We start from the raw sequence: 25,129 nt of genomic DNA, 5'->3' as shown, positions 1-25,129 counted from the left end.
TGACACATCAGCAGAATTTTAAATATCACCTTTTAACAAAATCTTTTCAGTTCTACCTTAGAACTGAAATACTTAAAAGACTGCACAAAAGCAAGTTAGGTGTAGAAAAAGAGCAGAAATCAACATCCATGTGAAATAGAACCAACAGATTTGAGAATACTCAGTTGTATCAATGAAGAAATTTTGATTGTTACCATATTTGTTGGCTTGCAGAGTTAATATTTCTGACTGCAATAAAAAGACTAATAATAATCTTTGGCAATTTCAAGTGTGTCATCACCAGAAAACCAAGTTCGGGAACAAAACAACAGCACAGCCAAGCCCATAATAACAGAGTGCTTCCACATCCATGGCTCAAATTAGAGGCTTTCGAAAATATTCCATAAATCAGTACTTCCATGAAGCAGCACCATGAATGGATGGATGGTTGTTTTAAGAAACTATATAAAAAGTTAGTATCTCTCATAATTCAAATTGTCCATCAGAAGGAGAACAAAATGAGTGCAAATGCAATCACTCCATTGAGAATGCTAAAGATGTCAAGTCAAGGGAAGACGCCACGAGTCTGACATAAAACCGAATAAAGAACAGTGTAAAACTCGCAAGGAGTAGTGGAGGGGCAGGTAAAGAACTGAAATTCAAAAACGAACCATTTCTCCAAACTCAAAAACATTTACATGATTATTACAACAGCTCAACAACAACAAAAACTCTCTCTATGTATGTAGGCCGCCACCCTTGCACTTCTCTGCCAGCTAAACAGCTTCATCGCATTAAAGCATATGTACAGCAGAGAAGCTCTCCAAGAAACACGCAGTTAATGAGGGTATCGTTAGTATAAGAATCTATGCCTTGTGTAACTGTATTCTTTGTCAAATGTCTGCCTTTACATCCCAGGGAAACAGCGAGTTGCATTACTTTATATAGCTCCATCAAGAATGTAGAGAAACAATCATACAGAAGACAACTTATCGAGTTAAAATGTGCTGCTTCTTTCCTAGTACCACGCTGTGTGGGAGGAAAGGCTTCTCTCCTTACGTTGTACAACTGCAGTGTCCTCATCTTATCGAAATCTGCTACTACAGACTGATGGATGATACGAAAATAATATTTTATTCTCAGTACAGAAATGTACTATAATTCTCAACAAGCAACCTACACTTATAGAACCTTCAATGTTCTTCTGTTAAACAAAAACTTAAGAGCCCTGCTGTGCCTTAGCAGTACAAAGAGCTTCTTCCATTGATTTTTACACAGACTTGTTTTTAAATCGCTCTTTCCTCAACCTGTAATTGGCAACTAATATATTTTTGTATCAGCAATCAAATCATTTAGTTCTACTCTATTGTACATTACTGTGTGCCAGAGTGAAGTTCCACATTTGCTTCTCATTCTGAGCAGCCTCTCCCTTCTTCTCTGATGTCAGCCACATTCACAGGGGTTCACTCCCCAAGCAAAGGAGGAGCAGCCTCCCTAGGGACTTGCATTAATGGGCCCTTCTGACTGGAAAGATTCAGCTGGCTGCCAGCTTCTTGGATTAGATTCAGTGGGGAGGTACCGGTAGATCACTGCACACTAATTCCCAGCTCATGCCAGCTGGACTCCTCAAGGGGAATGGAGACAAAAGGGAGAGAGAGGGATGCTAGGGCCTGAACTAGGGCAGCACACTGTGAATTTGCTACTACTACACTTTTTATGCTGGAGCAAAAAAAAAAAATCATAATATTACCAGTCTGTTGGTTAACTGGCTATGGTCTAAACTGAAATAATAAATATAAAAATAATTATAAAATAAGCATTTAAGACGTCTTCATAACCACAGAGAAAGAGAAACTTTAAATATTTTGCTGTGTTTTGATTAAAGACGGGAAAAAATGCAGACAGACTGTAAATCAGTGTAATGAATAAATCAGCTTCAGTGTCCACAGCCTCTTTTACAATCTGCAAGTTCAATGTGCCAAATTCATTGTTAGCACAAGCCCATACAACTCCGTTAACTTCAATATGATTATAAGTGCTTTTGGTGGCAGTGAAGTTGATCCATTATCTCAGTGTTACAAATAGGTTTAAGAAGTTTTCACGCTTCTTTGAAGTTGACTTATCTATCCCCAAACTCAGCAGGTAGACATAGCAACAACTTTAAGAAAGATGCTAAGAACTGAAAAGCAGAGTTCCTCTCCTCCTGCTGCCATCCCGGTGTACTGGACTAATTTTTTTTTTCCTAAATCAAAGAATGACACACAAAGAAAGTGCTGTGATTATTATAATATAGATTCAAGTGACATAACATTTTTCATGTTTGATCACAAAGTTGAAAGCAAGACTCTAATTTGATTATTATTTACTTGTTCAACTTTAATTTTCCTTTTAATAGATGCATTTTTTCTGACTTTTAGAATTTTAAAACAGTGGAAAAGCTACTGCTACTGCACACAAGCCACCTTGACTGCCTTACAAACAAAACATTAAAGTACACAAAAACTAAAACTGAAGAAATTAGAGGAAAAAGCTTATTACCATTCACCTCTTTATGGAATGAAAAAAAACACTGTTAATTTTAACTTGCCACTTTAAATTGAGGGAAAAAAACAAACAAACAAACTTATAATGAACCCAGAAGAAAATGCTAAGAAATTTTGCTGGAGTAATTTACATTGGGAAGATATAGCTGAAATGTGGTGTGACATGCCTGGCAATTGTGATTTTTCCGGCAGAATAATAATTCTACATTAATGCAATCAAAGGAATGTAACAGAATGAGAAAAATCACTTTCAAAAAGGAGATTAAAGTCATTAAAAATGGCTAATCCTGCAAAGTGGGACTGTTCTAAAACAGAGAATCACATGGCTGGTGCAAGTCTTTTGTCATCTGCACATAAGAGAATCAAAACAAGTATTAAAAGAAGAAAATTCAATAAAAGTTTAATTAGGAAAAAAAAAGAGCATTAAGTAGGCTTCAGAACACAGGCAGACTGAGATATATGTGTGGGTCGTGGTGCTTACATGGCCAAACTTGATAATCAATCACAAATTGGTACAGTCATTTAGCAACTTAATGTTTAGCATGTTTACTAAGCTGCAATCATTCATCATCATCACTGAAGAGATAATTCTAGTCTAGATGTATTCAATAAATGTATTTTCGTTCTAATAAGAGCAATTTGGCCAAACCGCTACATAAATCACACTTTATTCTCAGTTTATCATTCATGTAACTTAAGGCAAGTTTGGAAATGAATTCATGTAGCTATGACAATCAATCCCAAAGCTACGAATTCATGATTGGTTTTCAAAAGGAAGCTATAGCTTGTCAGAGGGGTAAGACCTGGGTAGCACAGCCTCCTGAGTAAAGACCAATATGGTGGATATATTCGTTAAGACAATTTCTTTGCAAACATAAATAAAACTGTGTATGCATAAATATGATTGCACATTCCTGCAAAGATGTTCCTCCCAGTGCCTCTACAAAGCTAGCTAGAACCCTCATTACAGTTGATCCAACTTGCAGGTGAACCTTCACTTACTAGGGCAACTGCAGAAAAACTGGCTTGCTTAACTACTCAATCACAACAGTATAGCCTATTTAGAGTCAAGACTAGTTATACTGAATGATGTATAAAGCAGATTTATACCAGCATGGGCTGCCTGAAGTTAAAGAACAGCAGGTGGAGGTGTAGACACTTCATCGCATGTCTGAACTTACAGCTTGCCTTTACCTAAACAGGCTTGTTTTTTGAGATAGAGCATCATCTGAGTTCTCATTCAGAGAATGACTTCCCACTTTACACATGCGTCTGTGTCCTATGTCCTGAGTTCTACACCAAGAGAACTTTTACTAAGATGCACACATACAATTTGAAGTTTTAATCATGATAAAAAGTTTTCTGGGAAGAATGTAGCGCCAAGAAAGTTGTCTGTTGTACCCAGTAGTGGATATGGTTTTATGATATGGAGAGGCCACATATAGGAAGTTGGGTGGAGATTTGACTTCCAAATTTTGAATTCAACTATAAAGGTAATTATGCACCCAAAGGTGTTACAGGCACCTGCATGGGTGGCAGGCATACACAGGATAGCCCACAATTTGCATAGCTATGGAAACCGATGAAGACACAAGAGTTTGTGCAGTAACAACGGTTCCCCTAAGGGTATATCTGCATCAGGCCACTTCTGATCAGAGATATTAGATAGTGTCCATTCAAACTCTGCCATGAAGCCTCTAGGGGTTCCATGCCAGCCCCAAGCCTGGATAAAGGAGAAGGGTTGTGCAGGAGATGCTCAAGTTGTTCCAAGAGAAGATAGGGTTGAAGATCAGAAGGGCTGTTTCTGAGAGTGCGGAACAGCAATATAGAGTGAAATGCAATGACGTAATGAAAGTGGCCAGAATAGATAAGATGAAATGGTTAGAGATGCAGTGTGAAGATATAGAGAGGTATTATGGTGCGTGTAAGACCAGGGAGGTGTATAAAATTATTAGGAATATCAATAATAAGTGGCAACTGAAGCAGATGGTGATCAAAGATGAGAACAATGAGGTACTCATGAACAAGATATTGGACCGATCAGTACAAAACACAGTTGTACCCTAGTGTCTCAGAGGGACTGATCAAAGAACTGAAAGAGATATCACTGCCAAGTATTGAGACTGAGACTGATATTTTGAAGGAGAAAGTAGAAAGCAGTGAAACAACTGAAGAACAACAAGAGCCACGGAAATGACAAGATCATGGGATAGCTGATCAAATACAGTGGTGAAAATATGATTCAGGCAATACATCGACTATGTAATATAGCGTGGAAAGAAGGGAAGGCACTTAAGGAATGGACATGATCCGTGCTAGTGACGATAAACATGAAAGGAAGTGCACTGGTATGCAAGAACTACAGAATGATTGATCTAACAAGTCATGTAGGCAAGGTGCTCATGACAAAATTGACGGCAAGACTGAGATTGCAGACAAAAGGACATCTAGCAGATGAGCAAGTGGGATTCAGGAAAGACAGAAGTACCATATAGCAGATATTGGCACTGAGACTGATAGCAGAGAAAGCTCAATGAAAGAGCAAGAACATCTGTAACTGCTTTGTCAGTTTTCAGAAGGCATTTGACAGTATAGATCAGCAAGTAACTTGGGTGGTGGTGGAGACGAACGGAGTGCGTATCAGACTGATAACAGTTGTTGAATGACATCAATGACAAAGCAGAGGTTGTGCTGAGAATGCGTGGATAGTTGGGAAGTTGGTTTAGAACAAGTAGAGGTACAAGACAAGGGGATCCCATATTGCTGAGTATTTTCATCATGCACATAGAGAGAGCGAAGGACAAGATCAAGGAAAAGGTAGAAGGGATATCAGTGCGTGGTATAAGAATTAACAACTTGAGGTTCGTGGATGATATAGTTATCACCAAGAAAGATGAAGAGAAGCTAGCGAGAATGGTGCAGCTGTTAAATGAAGAATAGAAGCGGTACAGATTGATTATGAACATCGATAAAACAAATACCATGGTATTTGGAGATAAGGAAGATCAGATAGATGGCTCAAACTAGAGAATGTAGAGAAGTTCATATATCTGATGAGAAACATGAGATATGATCTAGATTGTAAGAAGAAAATAGTGACTAGAACAGCAAAAGCAAGGGCGAGTTTGAAGGCAATGGATAAGATCTGGAAAAGCAAAGCGATTAGCACAGGAATGAAGCTGTGTCTTGAAAAGCATGTTGCACATATGGGAGACATGGGTGATAACGAAAGATTCAAAGAGGAGGATATTGGTGTTCAAGAGGAGTTGTTATAGAAAGATCCTGAGAATAGGATGGATGCAGAAGGTCACCAATATGGAATTATATAGGAAGATACAGCCGAAAGTGAACCTACTGCAGAAGGTTATACAACAGAAGCTACAGCTGTTCAGGCATATCTGCAGAATGAACAACAAGCAAAAATTCAAGACCCTGGTATATATTTGATATAATGGATGGCTCGAATTGGAAAGGCAGACCCCACAGAGAATGAGTAGATGATGTAGTAGATTGGTGCAGAGCTAGTCTACAGAAACTAAGCCACTCTGCACTGGATAGGGAAAGATGGAAGGAACTAGTGAGGGAGGCATTGGACACAAATGGGTGCTGAACCCATGGTTGTTGATTTTGATGACAAGTGTCCATTCAGCCTGCACAGGCCCTTTCCTTCCTTCTTACTCTTCCTTGAGGCTATCTAGCACTGCACAAGCAAAGCCCCATTGTTAAGAACACCAAAGCAGAGGGGAGGAAGGCAGGACCCAGAGGGACAAACCTCTTGAAGTACCATGATTACTGAACAAGGTAGTGTACTTCTTCCTCTACTTCTTCTTCAAGTACTGTCCCTACGGGTGCACCACTATAGGTGACTTCACAGCTGTATCCCCTATGGAGGACTGGGGCTTCTGAGAGGAGACTATTTTTGATTATAGTACCTTGGAGCCAAAGACAACATCAGAAGATGTCTTAAATATTCACATAATGTTCTGTGAAAGTGTGAGCAAAGGCAAGCATTGCTGTTCGGCAGATTTCTGAGATAACATCTTTAACAAATGGAATCAAATGGGAAATGGATTTCATGCAGTGTGTGCAAATTCCTGATGGAAGTAACAGGTTATGGGCATGATACCAATAGTTAATGATATTTGAGACCCATTTGGAGAGTCTTTGAGCTGATATTGCAGAGCCCTTGGATTTGTCTGCAACTGAGAATAAGAATTTAGGGGATTTCCTAAACAAAATGCTACAGATTCCCTAGCTCTAAGCATATGTAGTATAGGCTCCCTCTTATCAGGGTGTAGTTTTGGAAAAGAGGTAGGAAAATGGATGAGTCTGTTCAAGTGGAAGAATAAGGCAGAGGAAGTCTGCGTAGGGGCCTCAGAGTGATTTTGTCTTTAAAGAAAACCAGGAAGCATGGGAGCACCACCAATGTGGCTATTTCCCCCATCTGTTATGCTGAGTGATGGCACTAGTAATGCTAACGTCATTGACCAGGAAATCCTCTATGTGTTTAAACTCAAAAAAGGATGTGTATAAGAAGTGGAAACTTGGACAGATAACTAAGGAGGAGTATAAACATGTTGTTGGAGAATGCAGGGGAGTAATCAGGAGAGTGAAAGCACAACTGGAAGTCCAACTAGCAAGGAAAATGAAGGGCACAAAGAAGGTTTCTACAGGCATGTTTACAACAAGAGGCTCATCGGGGAGAGTGTGGGGCCATTGCTGGATGAGGGGGGTAACCTGGTGATAGATGATGTGGGGAAGACTGAAGTACTCAATGCTTTTTTTGGCCAGAGTCTTCACAGACAAGGTCAGCTCCCAGACAACAGCAATGCATATGGGAAAGAGATGGGCAGCCCTCCATGGAGAAAGAACAGGTTAAGAGCTATTTAGAAAAGCTAGATACACACAAATCCATGGGTCTGGAGTTAATGCATCCAAGGGTACTGAGGGAATTGGAAGATGTCATTCCAGAGCCTTTGGCTATTACCTTTGAAAACTTGTGGAGCTCAGGAGATGTCCCAGATGATTAGAAAAAGGCAAGTGTAGTCCCCATCTTTAAACAAGGTAAGAAGGACAATCCAGGGAACAATAGCTTACCTTACCTCAGTCCCTGGGAAAATCATGAAGGGAATCCTCAAGAAATTCATTTTGAACCACTTGGATGAGGGGAAAGTGATCAAGAGTAGTCAACACATATTCACCAGGGGCAAATCATGTCTGACTGATCTGATTAGCTTCTATGATGAGGTTACTGGCTGTGTGGACATGGAGAAGTTAGTGGATGTGATATGCCTTGACTTTAGCAAAGCTTTGGATACAGTCTACCACAACAATCTTGCTCATAAGTTAAGGAAGTATGGATTGGATATATGGGCAGTAAGATGGACAGAAAGCTGACTAGACGGATGGGCCCATCAGGTAGTGATCAATGGCTCAATGTCTGGTTGGCAGTTAGTTTCAAGTGGAGTGCCCCCAGGATCGGTTCTAGGGTCAGTATTGTTCAACATTTTTATTAATGACCTGGATAAGGGGATGAATTGCACCCTCAGCAAATTTGCAGATGACACTAAGCTGGGGGTCATTTAGATACAATGGAGGGATAGGGTTCAAATAAATTGGAGAATTAGGCCAAAAAATCTGAGGAGGTTAAACAAGGACAAGTGCAGAGTCCTCCACTTGGGATGGAAGAATCCCAAGCATTGTTATAGGCTTGGTACTGATTGGCTAAGTAGCAGTGTAGCAGAAAAGGACCTGGGGATTACAGTGGATGAGAGGCTGGATATAAGCTGACAATGTGCCCTTGCAGCCAAGAAGGCTAACAGCATATTGGGTTGCATTAGGGGAAGCATTTCCAGCAGATCTAAAGAACTTATTATTCCCCTTTATTCGGCACTGGTGAGGTCACACCTGGAGTACTGCATCCAGTTCTGGGTCCCCCAGTATAGAAAGGATGTGGATGCATAGGAGCGGGTTCAGCGGAAAGCAATGAAAATGATTAGGGGGCTGGAGCATGTGACCTATGAGCAGATGCTGAGGGATTTGGGGTTATTTAGTTTGCAGCTGAGGGATTTGGGGTTATTTAGTTTGCAGAAGAAAAGAGTGACGGGTGTTTTGACAGCAGCCTTCAACTTCCTGAAGGGGGCTCTAATGAGAATGGAGAGAGGCCGTTCTCCGCAGTGACAGATGGCAGAACAAGGAGCAATGGTCGTAAGTTACAGAGAGAGAGGTGTAGGTTGGATATTAGGAAAAAATATTTCTCCAGGAGGGTGGTGAAGCACTAGAATGCTTTATCTAGAGAGGTGGTGGAATCTCCATCCCTAGAGGTTTTAAGTACTGGCTTGGCAAAGTTCTGGGTTGATCCTGCTTTAGGCAGGGGGATGGACTACATGACCTACGGTCCCTTCCAGCCCTATGATTCTATGACTAACAGACACAGAAGAAAATGAATGGCCACAGCGTGAAAGTAAACCAGACTGCAGCTCACTCTCACAGCTGAAAAGGAACTGAGGGTGGCAGACAGCCTCAAGGCAGAGTATGAGGAAGAGTGTGTATACAAGCTGATTGGAGATTTTAGGTAACAGTGTCCAATCAGAAGTACAAGGGTACAGCCCTAGGGATATCACTCTAAGAAGAGCTGATGAATTGCTCAGTAGATGGGATCTTGGAACTTACTATTTGTTTGACCCTGTGGAAGGGGCTTGGCAACTCAGTGGAATTTGGAAGCAATCAGATAGAGTAGTCTTATAATTCAGCAACAGGCACTATCTAGATGTTTCTATGCCCTGTTCTCACATCATTATCCGTAACAAAGCTGTTGTGTGTTACGTTTCCACTGTCGCCCTCCTTTAAGGCAATATTCTCCTGTGTCCCAAGGGCTTATTTGATTTTAAGCAGTGTGTTGATCTTGTGCTAGTCCTCTGCACAAAGGTGAGAGCACCATTAGAGAGCACTGAGTTCACAACATACTATAAAGAATGTGTGTTGGAAGCAGCAGACTGAACTTACTAGAAGAGTCACACACATGTTCCTTGGCAGTCACTTGACAATGAGTAGAACATCTTCATGTCACAATGTGAGTCCACTGATAGCTGATCAGCCCAGCTCTGAAGCTGAAGATCTTATCACAAAAGGGGCAGGTGTAGGTAACTGTTGGAAGGGTGCAGGGCAATTTTTGATGCTCTTTTCTTCTTCTCTACCCTTCCTCTCCTGCACTGCAGCAGGACCTCTCAAATTGCACCACCCATTATTATTATTGTCAGAGATACCTAACAGTAGGGGGATTGTCACTGGATTTCAGAGGTGAAAGCAAAATTTTAACTGTAATAAGCAAACATGGATAAGACTTCATAATGGATCAAAATGTAGTATGTATCGGCCTTTGTGGCTAAAATCAAGTGTTGTATCACACTTTCACACAGCATACGGTGTCTAGTGTTGGTGTGAATTAATGCAAATGAGGTTTACAAATCAAATGTGTGAGGTTTAAATGTTTTCAGTTCACTTTCACACATTTTAGGTTTTTTTTTAAATTTTACCTTGTTTGCTCTGATCTCCCAATCTGACTCAAACACAGTAAGAACAAAGTCAATAATACACAAGAACCAACAATACTCAAAACTCCATTGCTAAGCTCCACTGCATTTATTTTTAATTGAGACATGGAAAACATTTACAGCTGACATACGATGATATGTGCCAATCCTTGTCTCATTAGAAATCTAGCCAGCAACTAGCAACTACCACTAAAATACACAGTCGGACTTGGTAAGTTTTGACTACTACATATTCAGAAATACCTCAATCAAACAATAGAAATTATTTACACAATTGCAGAGACACCGTGGACCCCACATGAGTTGGGGCTCAAGCATCATGGCTGCCTGAGTCCCAGATGGCGGGGTGTTGGTCAATTTCCACCCCCCCAGTTGTTCTCTGCAGAGCTGCCACGTGGGGAAAATGCTGACCCCACAGGAGCCCGTTTGCACCAGAAAGCAGCTGAAATGCTGCTTCTGGGCCCGAACTGGCTGGCAGGGAACTCCCCCTCCCACTCCCTGCTGTGGCAAGGTGGGAGTGAGGGTGGGAGTCTGCTGGACCTGGGACACAGTTTCAAAGTCACATCCTGGCTCTGGTGAGCTGGTGGGGTGAGGAGTCTCCTCCCCCTCCACCAACACCAGTAATCAAGGAACTGCTGAAATTTTCAGCAGTTACTCAATTACTCATCACCCCAGCACACTATGTGTTTACTCGCTCGCCTGTTTTCAACCTGTTAAAGGCAGTGTATCCTGTGGTAGATTTGAAACATTAATGCATTTCATCCTTATTTAGCTTGCTGTGTGCACTGCTATGTTGCAAACCTCTCTAATAAGACTGTGACCAGAGTGAATGTACGTAAATGCAAAATTATGAGCAATTGATTCAGCTGAGAAAAGTGGTAGAATTGCTTGTCTCATTGAATTGTGCCATGTTACTGGAAAGGCTGGGAATCACTGGCATAGATCAAAGTAACTCTTAAATGAGTAAGAGTGTATTTGGAGTTTAAACTTCATTAAAATTAATGGGATGTTACTTGCATTGTTTTCACCCTATCTGTATCCTGTTATAACGTTACTGCAAACATTTACACTGTGTATACCCCTTTAAGAAAATAACCCATCAAATGAGCCACCAAACAGGAAAGAAGCCTTGCGAAATGCAAATAAAGAAACTTTTAACAGAAAAGTGCTAATATCAAAGCAAGTGGTCCTTGTGTGGGGTGATCAGAGCTCAAAGGCTCAAAATGCATTCTTCACTTGTCATTATCAAAGGAAAAGCCCACAGGGTAATCAGCCTGTCAACTTGTTTGCTGTAAGAAGAACAGTAAGTATGGATTCAGGCAAAGATCCTGCATCTCTAGACTGTTTTCTATCAGGGCAGAATACCTGAATGAGAAGACAAGTATCAGAGAGGTAGCTGTGTTAGTCTGTATCTTCGAGAACAACAAGAAGTCCTGCGGCACCCTAGAGACTAACAGATATTTTGGAGCCTAAGCTTTCATGGGCGACGACCCGCTTCATCAGAGAACTGAGTCTTCTGATGAAGCTGGTCTTTGACCACGAAAGCTTAGGCTCCAAAATATCTGTTAGTCTCTAAGGTGCCACAGCACTTCTTGTTGTTCTGAATGAGAAGACATAGTTCCTCAGAACAACAAGTCCTGTGGCACTTTATAGACTAACACTATTCAAAACTCCATTGTTAAGCTCCACTGTGTTTATTTTTAATTAAGACATGGAACAGATATTTTGGAGCATAAGCTTTCGTGGGCAAAATCCTGCTTCGTCAGATGCATGAGTTCCTCAGAGTTGTTCTGGATAGCCCTGAAGAACTTTGGGAAAGTGGCATATTATCATATTTCTGCTACCAATTGGAATTACAGACTGATCACCTGAACATATATTTTACCTGTTTTAACTTCTCAATGGCTCTCAGTCCTTTTCTTAATTTGCTAATGTGATATGTGTCAGCAATGCCCCTCTGCTACATACATCGCACAAACCAGACCATCTCCAAGAAACAGAATAAATGGACCCAAATCAGACACCAAGAATGGTAACATACAAAAACTATTCAGAGAACATTTTATCTTCCCTGGACTCACAGTTGAAGAGTTGAAAGTTGCCCTCCTCGAGCAAAAAAATTTCAAAAACAGGCTGCAACATGAAACTGCTGAGCTGGAATTCAGATGCAAATTTGACACCATCAGAATGGGTATGAATAGGATCTGGGAATGGTTCTCTGATTAGAGTATTAACAAAGAGGTAGGTATGTAAGTCTTTATCCCAACAAAACAAAAAAACAGTCATGTAGCTCTTTAAAGATTAACAAAATAATTTATTAGGTGATGACCTTTTGTAGGGAAGATCCACTTCTCCAGATATTCTTCAGCTTTAGCTTTAGATCTGAAGAAGTGGGTGTGCCCTACGAAAGGTCATCACCTAATAAATTATTTTGTTAATCTTTAAAGAGCTACATGACTGCTTTTTTGTTTTCATTATCATATGTAATTTTCCATGTTAAGTATTTTCACCTTTTTATCCTCATTCACCCTAATTTAATCAGCTCTGATATAACACTCATCTCTTGATCCTTACTATCTGTTTCATATTCTTTCACTTCATGCATCCAACAAAGTGAGCTGCAACTCACAAAAGCTTATGCCATAATAAAACTGTTAGTCTTTAAGGTGCCACCAGTCTCCTTGTTGTTTTGGCTGAACCAGACTAACACGGCTGTCTCTGAAACCTACCGTAGGACTGTCTACCAGCTCATCTCTGGTTTAAGATCTACAATACCAACTGATCTGAGGTAAGTAACTGGTCACAACATTATGCAGTGTGATTTCTAGCTGACATGACCTTTTGTTACAAAGTCGAGTTTATTTAGGTAGCAAGATATATTGGCGAGTCCAAGGGGAATGTGAGTGACTCCGGGCTAAGACAAGTGTAGTGATCCAGGAGTTCACTTTTGTTACTGGTTTGGTGAAATCTGTTTAAAGAACACACCTAGTCTTCCCTCTATTTTTTCCAACCATGTGCAGAATAAATTGTGTTATGTGCACTGAGGCATGTGTACCACTACTAGAAATGTATGTGGTCAGCTGGTGGAGGGGCACCATGAACACTCTGCTAATCAGCTGGGCAGCATTTGAATCTCTCCTAAGTGGCCACCAAAGCAGTCAACTTACAGGGTACACTGCACGCTAGTGTGGGTTGTTTGCTCTCTTTTCCAGCAGCCTGTCCTGGCTTGACACCCGCTTCCAGTTACGTAAGTATCATCTGAAGCTAGGCCATGAGGTGAGGTGAGGTGAGGTGTCTGCTATAACCTGCTCTTGAGGATTGGACAAAAAAAAATCATAGACTCATAGAATCCTAGGACTGGAAGGGACCTTAGGAGGTCATCTAGTCCAGCCATCTGCCTAAATCAGGATCACTCCTTTGACATCAAAGGCCTGAGCTGTATAAAGGAACAGGCTGATCTGAACAGCATGGATCCTGGATTGGAGGCTGAGTTATGACCTTGTCACTACAGGGAAAACCCAGTTATGGATTTTGAGGGACTGATCCCTCCAGGAGCGAGAGGCTGGTGTTGATGTGATCTCTGGTAAGCTATCTAGCATGGATGTAGGCTTATTATTATCTTTACTGTATTCTCTGTAATGCTTTCACTGTAAGAATAAATGTGCTTTTGTTTAAATAGCTGTGTGGAAACTTACACCTGCAAGCAATATACTAGGCACAGCTTATGGAGAGAAAACCAAGTGCAGATACTGTGTTTTTATGCAGTGTGGGTTGCTGGGATTATTAAAGTGCAGACCAGTGATGGGTAACCTGCGGCCCACCAGACCCCTCCCCCACACTCTTCTCATGCACTGAGGAACAGGAGCCCCCTCACTTTCTATGCCTCCTCTAAGCTCTTTTGGAGCACTGGTAACTGCCTGATTCATACTCCATCCTCGTTCCTCTGCCCTACTTCGAGCATATCGGAGGAGCTGTGAATAGCCTGATTCACACACCGCCCCTGCTCCTCCCTTCCTCTCCCAGAGCTGGAATGCCATGAGTCAGATGTTCATCATGTTCCAGCTCTGGAAGGGAAGGGAGATCAGAAAGGATGGAGGGTAAATATCAGGCAATTTTCACAATCCAAAAGTGCTGGGAGGGAAGGGGAGGAGCCAGGAACCGCAGGGCTCCAGTGCCCCAGTGTGAGAGAAGCATGGGGGAGAAGAAAGGTAGGTAGTGGGGCAGGAGGGCTGCAGATGGAACCCCAGTGGGACATAGGCTGCTGCAGCTCACTGCGGTGAAGGAGAGACACTCATGCGGCCCACTCACCACTGAAGGACCATGAAGGGGGAATACTGGAGTAGCTGCCTTGAACTCTGACTCTCACAAGCTCAAGACAGCATTAAATTTTAAATTATCTCCGTTCAAAAGGATCCAGAGAGGCCCTTACTATCTATTTTTGTACCCACTCTTGCTTTGAATCAATCTCGAAACACTGTTGAGTACCTTTCATGAGTAGCTCGCCACTCACCACCACGCAGCCAGCAGTAAACCAAATCCCCTGCCCTAACTAGCACCAACTAATACCTGTTGTAACAGTCTCAGCTGACACCCACACCAAGAAGACTCAGTTGTCTCTGTGCCTTAAATATTGAGTCTGTTCTGGTCTGGCTATGGTCTGAAGAAGTGGGTCTGTCCCACAAAAGCTCAACATCTAATAAATTATTCTGTTAGTCTTTAAAGTGCTACTTGACTGCTCTTTTGTTTTGATAGTATATAGACCAGCACGGCTCCCTCTCTGTTACTATTCAGTTGTCTGCAGTGGAACTAGGATGAAGACTGAGACTCTGACCTCTGGATGATCCCTGCAGGTCAGAGGCAAGGCACTGGTGAGAAGTTGCACTTACTTCATGGAACTTTAAAGGGCTTCAGGAACATCAGTCTAATTCACAGGCACAATAGTACACTCCAAGGTTAAAGGCATCAGTCTAGTAATATACATCACATTCAAGGCAGAAGGAAAATTAAAACAGGAACAAAACTAATATAACTAACATATAACTAACAAAACTAACATAATGGTATCATACTACTGCCATCATACTTATCTATTTATTAACAAATGCAGTCACGTGCAAGTTATATGCTGACAGTGTAATAAATTAACATTTATTGTCATTGGATTAACATTAAGAGCAAACAGTGATCCTTTTTCAACTTTTAAACATTGTGCTGCCATTCATTTTTAAGAAGAGGATTCAAAAAAGTAAAGGAATAAATCTTACACAAATTTTAAAAATAAAACTTGTGCAATGTTTGTTACAGTTGAACTATTTAACATGACAATATCAAAGCTGCAGTGAGAACATCAAGCTTAAACCTAGACGATCAAAGCAGTCCATAAAGCAAAGTTGCCTTAACGTTTTTTCTGTGCATTTTGTCTTCCATTAGGTTAGTTACCTGGACTCATTAATGGAAACAGCTAAAGGTGATATACAAATCTTGAAAGACGATACAGGTAAGAAATCATTCTTAAAATATAAAACTCTTCCTAACACAACTATATGTATTTTTTTAAAGTTTACCAAAAAAATTAACATATCATTAAATAAATTCTACCAACCTTTAATAAATGACATAGTTGGGGTGGAAGGGAAAGTTTTATGTTAGATCTAGGAATAAACTAAATGCTTTCAGGGTTGAATCACTGTTTTTCTTTACTCCCTTTGGAAAAGCAGCAGATACTATATTCTGCTGTGCATCATGGACTTGGGACTCAAAACAGCTGCACTCTAATTACATGTAAAGTGTACCAAAACATTCCTTTTATCACAGACTGTAAATCTGTTAGCATCTGTCTCTCCTTTGTTTCTTCCACAAGATACAAGCTTGTTTCTACATTTTTCTCACCTGTAGCGGTGATTAAAATTCATTATAAATGAAAGGAGTGAGCACTAAAACAAGTTCCTCTGTGTACAGTTCTAAACTCAAATTAGAAACAGCTGTTTGCTAATTCATGCAGTGATGTTTTGTCGTGCTCTGTGAATCAATAACTCATCCTATTTCTACAGACATTTTAGGATTATCCATATATTTTACTCAGCAATTTACTCTACAAACATGCTCAAATGCAAACTCAGCCTATTTCTCAGGAGATGAGAAGCCAATTCTGTCAATATTATCAATGTTTTAATAGAAAGGTCTGGACAGTATGCTGCTCATGCTTAACTTCCTACCTGGAAGCTCCTGTGCCTCTTACCTATGAGGCTACCAACAAAATATTTCACAAAGATGAGCTACTTTAGGACTGATGTAAAAGATAAAGCTGTAAACAGGGCTGAGATGCACAGACCACTAAAGCAATAATTATACTGAAAGAAAATTATAATATTAAAATTTCAGTTGTTGCCTTGGCCCACTTTAAAATCTTAAATTCAGGTAAGACACTTACAAAAATAATCCTTTGGTTAGAATTATTATTTGAAAAATTTCTTAACTAGTCTATACAATTTTACCCATACTGACTTGAATTACTGTAAGAAAACTGCATTCTGTGTTTCTTAATATTTCTTATTATCACTACTTCACATAATTTCAACAATTTACTTACAAGGAAAAACCATACAGCCAAGAGTCCCGTCAGCCTTGTTTCAGCTTCTAAACAGGAATTAATCAGCTAAAAAACTGACTGCTCAGAAAGGACTTTCACATTTTCAAGAGCCTCCATAATAAACTTGCACAGACTGCTCTCGTCAGAGTAGAGCGTGACCTACCAGTCAGCACTGGGACCGCTGACCCTACACTGTGCATTTTTCGCATGGCTAGAAGATTTGGGTGCCCCCACCTCCCTCCCTTGTTAAAAAAATATCATCTTTTACAAATGCTAATTGCCTCTCCCAATGAAACACAGAAGGAAGGTAATTTTCTCATCAATGATTAAAGAAAATAGGAATGACCTCCTAAAAATCAGGGAGGGGGGAGATATCATTTTTGCTATTAATAAAAATCTGTACCACAAGAGCTATCACTGTTAACTACAAAAATGTGTTTCCTCTTTTTAAGCAAAAATGAGGGATTGCAGATCAGAGATTTCCTTGCATCGGTGACAGTCCTACTGTGGTCTTGAGAAGAATCCCATTTTTTCATTCAAGAGAGATTTAAAAAAAAAGAAAAAAAATCCCTTTACACCTCGCTTTCTTTGGATGCAAAAGAACCTAGCATTCCTCCTCCTGTCAGAACAAGTGAACTGCTTCCCAATGAAAAGGTACCAGCGCCATTCCTTGCCATTCTGCAGAGAGCCCTGGGGAGTCCAAGCCACTCCCACGTTCAACGACTTTTAAGGATAGGGCTAATCAAAACAGCTTCTTTGGATAAAAAGCATGGAACTGATTTACTACCTTTAAACGCTGTGTGTGTTTTTGCTTTAGCTGGCCAATCCTAAGTATGGCAGCCACCTTTTTCAGCTTTTCAGAGTGAGTATTACACATCTAGACCCAGGTTTTTAAAGTAATTGAGGTGTTGCTGCACTTAACGTATGCCCTGACCGATTAGAAGCCTAAATCTCACTTTCAGAAGGGATTTAGATGCTAAGTAGCCTACTGGGATTTTGGCTTTTAAGTGCTTATAACCCTTATGAAAATGAGATTTATGCTCCTAAATCAGTTAGGGTCCAGTGAATAAATACCTTCACACACCTGGGCCAATCTGCCCAGCACCCATTCTTTAAGCCCCATTCAGCAGTCCAGGGCTTAAATAATACCTCTAATGCAGACTAGTCAGTAACAGGAGAACATGTTAAATACAAAGACTACAAATGAAAGAAAAAGGACTTTCCCCCTCCCATTTACTAAACACTATATAGATGTATGATTTGTTATGATGCTTTATTTTGCTCACTTTCTGAACTGTGCTTTCCAAATGATAATTATATCTCCAAATCATCAATTAAGAGTAATGTAACTCATTCGCAAAAGTCAATTAAGTGTCATATCATGTGTGTGGCATAGTGCTTCTCGAAAGCCAATGGGTGACTAGCTCCTGCACCTCATGAGAATTTTGCCATCGTGCAGGAATGAGCCTTAAAAGATAAACGATACTTCAGTGACAGTGTAGGCAGCAGTTTGCACAGAGCAGTATTCCCCATACTTGGGAAAGCTGATGCGTTGACAGAAGAAGGAATCCACCAAAACATCCTAGCTAAGCTGCTCCCTCTGCAATGGAAAGAGGGCTGTATTTCACTGTGTATGTGGATTAAGTTCTCATGGAAGGTGTTAAGATGGCAACAGTGGAAACCGAGCTCCACAGAACAGGCACAAATTCACTCTCACTGCTGTGATTCAGCTCTGATCCAAAGGACGGGTTACGCAGGAGGAAAAATCATTCAGCCATTATTCCTGTTCAAATTTTGGCCCAAAGGCTAACTTGGTTTTCTGTGACTAAGCCATGAACAGAGAGTATTCACTTGTTACATTTAAGCCACCAAAAAGCGATCTGAGGATAATTAAATCCAGTCTTTACCAAAGGGGGTTGAATTTTCCATAACCCACTGCAGCCCAGAGCTAACCAGTCTACACATCCCTGTCTTTTACATAGCTGTGAAAAAGATCTATTTTGAAAAATTATGACATTTACTCCTAACTATACTGATCTCATAGGAATACAAGGAACCTCTCTGCAAAAACATAACTGAGAACACAATATTTAAAATACAGTCTTCCCTCGCCTTACGAGGGTAATTCATTCCTGAAAAACCCCTCTTAGGGCGAATTCTTGTAAGTCAAAAATGTAATTACCATTAATTGCAATGGGAAAAAATTGTATGTGTTCCTGAGCCCCAAAATTTGCACTTATTTAAGCTAAAAACAACTTCACATCCCATTAAATCCGGTGCAATAGGGCGGGCAGGGCAGAGCAGAGCAGGGCACGGGGAGGCAGCCCGGCCTGAGCACAGCTTAGGTTAAGCGGGGAGGGGGCACTGCCAGGGGCTGGCCGCACGGGGAGCTAGGCAGGCACAGGGGGCCCCTGGCTGGAGAGGGGCAATACCTCGCTTGTGTGGGGCTGTGTGGCGGAGACGCCCCACCAGCGGCAGCTGAGGCAGCTGCAGCGGGCAAGCCAGGTGCTAAATGGGAGGAAGCGCTGCAGACAGCGAGCGGCGCCTGAGGCACAGCTGCGCAGGGCAGGTGGTGGTGACCCTCTAGCCACCCGGGGGTGGGTGAGCGGCAGCAGCGGGGTCGGGATGGGCTGTGTGCCCAGCATCCACATCTCTCAGAGCGGCGTGATCTACTGCCAGGACTCGAACGAATCTACCTCCCTGCACCAGACTGCCGCCCTCTCGCAGGGCACCAATGCCCCCCTGCATGGCCTCTTTGTCAAGACCAACGCGGCCGACTCCTTCCCCTCGGTGCTTGCCTAACAGAGCCGCCAGCCTCCAAATCGGTCCTCATAAATGCGAAGAAGTGCCTCATAAGCTGAAGTAGGGTTATTAAATGAAACTCCTCGTAAAGTCGAATTCTCGAAATTCGAATGGGCATATCTCGAGATATAACTGTAGTCACTAAATTATACAAACATGCTGCTTCTACAAGACAAAGATCTGTCGACAGAAGTGACTGTTGGAAAGGATTTCCCAGCAATTCTTCTGTTGACAGATTGCATTTACACATAAAAGCAGAGTGAAAGAGTAATCCAATTGGTCAACAGAGAGCAGCCAGGCTGCCCAGCCCTCTCTCAACAGGAAAGGCTGACCAGAAGCTCTGCAAACAGGGCAATGCAGTGAGCTGGAAGCTGTATCTGTCAACAAAAGGGCCCTGGAGCATCTACACGGCTGCTTTGTTGACAAGAAATTGTCAAGAAAGGTGTTATACCTGAAGGTGGACAAGTATAATGCTGTCAACAGATGTGCCGAGTTTTGTCGACAGTCTGTTGACAAAATACCCTTTGTATGTAGATGCTCTGCAGGTTTTTTTGACCAAAGCCCAGTTTTGTGGAAAAATCCATCTCATGTAGATGTAGCCGTAGACTGATAAGTAATTTTCTAATCCAACCTAAATTTTGCCAGAAGATCTCTCAAGCTGGTGGCTTGGAAAAATCAAGTACAAAACATACATATATCCTGAGCTATCTTAGGAAGCACAGCAGACACCTTTGTCACTCGGTAAGATTTGTTCACTCTTTACGTGTGTTATAAATCTACTACTCAGTAGAGAAAATTTTTGATTTTCATGTTTCAGCCCAGAGAGAAATCACTGCACAAAGCTTGACTGCCAAGCTTTCAAGCCCAAAGGATTTAAAGCTGGTCATTATATTGTTAGTGAAAGTAGTGGGGAAAATAAAAGCAGCTTGTTAAGCGAGAAAGCATGGACTGTTCAAGCTCTCATCTTGATCCAGTTGAGAAAAAAGTGATGCACTTAAATATTTTAAAGAGTGATGTTCACAATTAATAGATTTATTAGTACAAAGTATGTCAGTTGAAAACTCAGCTGTAAACAACTATTACAAAAAACAATACCCAGATTTTATACCTCCTTCCAAGAATTTAAAAAAGAAATCACTGAAGTACAAGTGTGTTGCTTATTTATAAACATATACACTATCAGCCTGATTTTCTCATGTGCTGTGAACCCACAAGTACCACTGAAGTCCAGAGGAGCTGCAGCTGCTCAACACCTTTACAAACCAAGCCACATACATAGAAAAGATCAACAAAGTCAAATAGAGGTATTTTCATAAATACATCCTCCTCCATCACACGCCACTCATGCATTCTAAAGTTAGATTTCACACAAATAATGAAAATGTGTATGAAGTAACTCAGGCACACACATTTTGACTCCTGCAAAAACATATGAAAGTATGTGCTAGATTCTGGTTAGCGTAAAGATATTCCAAATCTTTGCCTCCCTCTTCTGTGCAGTGTTATTGCACCACAGTGACACCAGCTGGTATCTCTGGAGTTAATGAGCCTGGCCACTCCAGCTGACCTGAGTCTGCAGACAGAGGGCTTTGCTCCAGCTAAGCAGACCTCCTGCTCCCCAAGGATGTCATGCATTATGGCAAAATACACTTAGCTCAGTCTCCATGCCTGCTATATTAAACATTTATTTAAGTAATATTTTTACTTTTAAACATATGAAAAGAAACCCCACTTCATGTGAGCAAATGTAAAACCACAGGGTTGACTTAAACAATCTGTAAGTATAAACTGGTTAAATACCAATATGGAGTCTACACCAGTGTTGGTAACTACACTGAGAGGAATTACATTACAAGTAAATATTAAGCAAAATCTTTGGTTTTCGATAGCAAACAGAAATAACTGAATTGTTTTAAAAGAAAGTAAGTGAGATTTTTGGGTTCTGGAAGGTAACAGCCAAATACAATGGCTTACGTAGGAAAGCTCTGTGTTGACACTATGTAGATGCATTATTCCTTTTTTATTAAAAATGTCTGTCACTTTTAATGAGAAAAGACTTTTTAAAACAAACAAAGAAGTCTTCGCTACCTGTTATTCTTTCTTCTTAAACAAGCCTTCATCTACAAAAGATGTGCAGCATCAGAGGCCTTTCAAGTCTAAGTAGCGACGACCCAGAGTCTGTGATCTGAAGACTTGCACTGCACTACATAACAAACACTCCGTTGAAGGCATCTCTCTACTTCCAATAGATCTGTGGCCTTTTGACAGAAGGAGCCAATGACAAATTGTAAGACTCTTCTGTCAAGTTCTCAAAAGAGCAGCTTCAGTGACAACTAAGATCCTTCTTCATATGCCACTGCACCCTCATTAGAATGCTAGTGAAGTGTATGCAGAGAGGAGTTCCCAGCTGAGTCAAGCACGTGCATAGCTCCTACTGGTCCAGCTAAAGGAGATCTCCTTTTGGCTCACCAACTGTTTGCAAAACAAAGAGATCCCCGATTCAAGTCCAGTATGTAGCAATTTGCACATTACATACACAATGAGTCCAGCTAGTACCCGGGAATCATGTTAATTAATAGAGTCCTGCACAGATGCAGAAATGTGGATCTGAATCCACTCCGCATCCATCAGACTCAACTCTTCAGACGATCCACAATCCCCTAGCTAGATTTCATTTGTATCTGTACAACAAATCTGGAAAGGAGAGAGCTTGCACAGCAGGGATGTTGTGCAGGGAAGAGGCAGACAGCAGGAAGGCAGGGATTCAGGGCAAGTAACAGCTGGGACCTGGGGCCAGGGCTCTGCAGGTCAGTCCTCACCAGGTGGGGGTGGATGGCTAGGGAGGGCTGGCACTCAGCCTCTCTGGCATGGAGATTTAGAATGAAATGTCTTGTGTCCTTTCCCTGCAGGTAGTGCAGGAGACTGTTCTAGTGCCCCGGCCCCCCACGACCACCACACACACACCTGGCAGGGGGAAGGAAGGGGAGAACTCTGTGCTGGTATCTGCTCTACTATGCATATATAGGAAGAGGATATCTGCAGATATACAGGTGTCTATTAATTGGTTATACCCAATCTACAAGCAGCTAACCTCCTCTCTTACAATCCCTGCCTTTAAATTCTGCCCTTCCCTACACCTGTTAAATCTTATTGAAGTCACTCGGATAGCATGAGTGTGAGGGCAGACTTTGACCAAGGTGACAATCCTGGACCTGTGGCCACCAAGGCTCACCTGATATCAAAAGAAAGGTGACACTTCTGCAGGAAGGAAAGAGGGCAGGGTTTGGGGAGTTAGGGCACACAAATACCGTCCAGAGCGTGTAGCTGAACTCCTCACTTTGTGGGGATTGGTGAAGAACAGGCCATATTTGAAGCACCTGCAATATGCAGCAGTGGCGATCCTTCCCCTGTGACAGTGGAGGTTACTGCCCATGAAGCTTACTCTACCCACTGGACTGGCATCAGTCTTGTGAAGCTGTAGTCATCTGTATGGTTCCCACCAACACCGAGGGTGCATCTACATTAGGAACTAATTTCGAAGTTAGGCTCTACTTCGAAGTAGCCAGCACAGAGTCTACACACATTTTCCCTTACTTCAAAGTTAACTTCAAAGTTCTTACTCCATTACCAGGAATGGAGTAGTGCCCTACTTTGAAGTTTAACTTTGAAGTAGGGAGTGTGGTGATGCTCTCCTTCAAAGTTGCTTACTTAGAAGCTGTACTCACTTGCTCCATCGCTGAGTCATCAAAACCCCAAGCCACCATCAGTGACCATGAAGGCTGCTGTCAGGCTCATTAAAACAAACATGACTGGCTGATTCTCACCTAAAATCACTGGTGACCCTTAAAAGTGGATCCAACTCCTAAATAAATAAATCAATAAATACTCATTCCACCAGGATGTCAGCATACAGTTCACAGATGGATCATCATTTCTTTCCCAGGAACGAGGTAATTTGAGATGGAACAGGAATTGGTCACATGATGCTGTCTCTTGATAAAAGAGCAGACTTCCAAACACTTAAGAACAGTCAGCACCCTCCTTTTGCCAAGGAAGGCACAGAGAGTACCCATCAATAATCAGAGCCACGTCACTATATCACAGGTTTGACAAAGGTCAAAACTGCAGGTGACCGGCCTCAGCAAATTGAGACAGCTATGGCTATCGTTACTAGTAACCATGCTAAACTCAGCTAAGAGGAGACAGCCCAACTGAGACCCAAAAGCTTGCCATCAAAAAGTCTACACAGATCAGCAGGAAGCTTATCTACTGGAAGGAATACATTATTGCAATCAACTCAAGGAACCACGTTATGAATATGTTATGAAAAGGTGTTGTTTGGAGATTCCTCAACATTCTGTTAATGGAGAAGATCTTCCTCTCCATTTGTTTAATAGAGGACTAAAGCTGAGAGGAAAGGCAGCTTGCTTCACCAGGAACTTAAGCTCCCTTTTGTTTTTATTTTTTGTTACAGGGTTGAGTTGTGCAATTTTCTTAAACAGATCCTGTGTCTTTTCCTAGATCTCAGGCATATGACTAACAGAGAGTAGATATATAGTGTGGAGAGGGGCAGGGAATCATTTTATTTATTTCAGATATTGAGAGTGTATAAAAAAATCAGCATTGGAACATATGTTCACTCAGTTTCTCCCTGAGAGGAGAAGAGACAAAAGTCTTGTTCACTTCCACCCCTGCTCACACACATATAAACACCCCTTCCACACACTCTCTCCCTCTCTCTCTCTACTGACAAGTTTTTAAAAACTATTTCATCTCTGACAATTATGAAGCAAGAGAATTAGGACAAATGAAAAATAACGCCCCCCCCAGGATTAATGCATAAATGTTCTATATCTTGCACTCTATACAATATATGCACTATATGTATGCACTCTTTGTCTTATTTTTATGACACATAAAAAGAGATCTGAGTGTTAATTGTTTTACAATTTAATACCAAAACATTTTTCCATTTTAATGTATCTGTAATGTAGTCAGAAAAGTTCCCACTGCCCACACATGCACTAATAACTTTTAATAAATTCCTATCACTATTTTTGTGCATTTGTTATACCAGTCAAATTGTAACCAGCTGATCATATTTATCATGGACAGTAGTCATAAAAAGTATAAGACTCCATAATCACATAACCACACAACCTGATAAGCTTTTTAAATTGTTTAAGTAAAAAGAAAAATTCACTGAAATTGTCAGAAAGTTAATAAAAATAAAACAACTCACAGTTCAGGTTCACCATAGTGCCTCTCTGACTACTTCCTTAATGCACCCCAGAGTGCCTAGGTATTAGAGGTCAGCTTGAAGCATTAATTTTCTTACTTTTATTAACTTCATGATAACCTTCATGTTCTGTCACTATTTTGTTGGAAAAGGCTGTTCATTTAGTTGAACGATACACTGAGAGATAGCTAGCTAACTCCATGAAACCTCTTCAGACTTGGCTGATTCAAAATCTGCCAGCAGAATCGCCTTTTTATTTATTTATTGGATTGAAAAAAAAAAAAAAAGAGTCTTGTTCCATTATTTGTCAGTCCGTTTCACAGCTAGGCTGGGGAAAGAATTCAATCTCAGAATAAAGCACCAGCCATTCAATCAGTATACAAAGCACAAGCAAACTGGTCATGTTGAAAATAAGCCAGCAAGC

The 25,129-nt window shown here is 41.2% G+C and overlaps 1 protein-coding gene across 2 annotated transcripts in view; it reads right to left on the bottom strand.

The window, feature by feature from the left end:
* ZNF423 (zinc finger protein 423) overlaps positions 1-25,129 on the bottom strand; it is a 423,757-nt gene that overhangs the window by 158,294 nt on the left and 240,334 nt on the right. The gene's annotated exons all lie outside the window — the stretch shown is intronic.

This window comes from Carettochelys insculpta, chromosome 14 (genome assembly GCF_033958435.1).
Source record: "Carettochelys insculpta isolate YL-2023 chromosome 14, ASM3395843v1, whole genome shotgun sequence".
In the NCBI taxonomy this organism is placed as follows: Eukaryota; Metazoa; Chordata; order Testudines; family Carettochelyidae; genus Carettochelys; species Carettochelys insculpta.
Note: the sequence above shows the minus strand (reverse complement) of the source record. Positions and strands in the feature narration are given on the sequence as shown.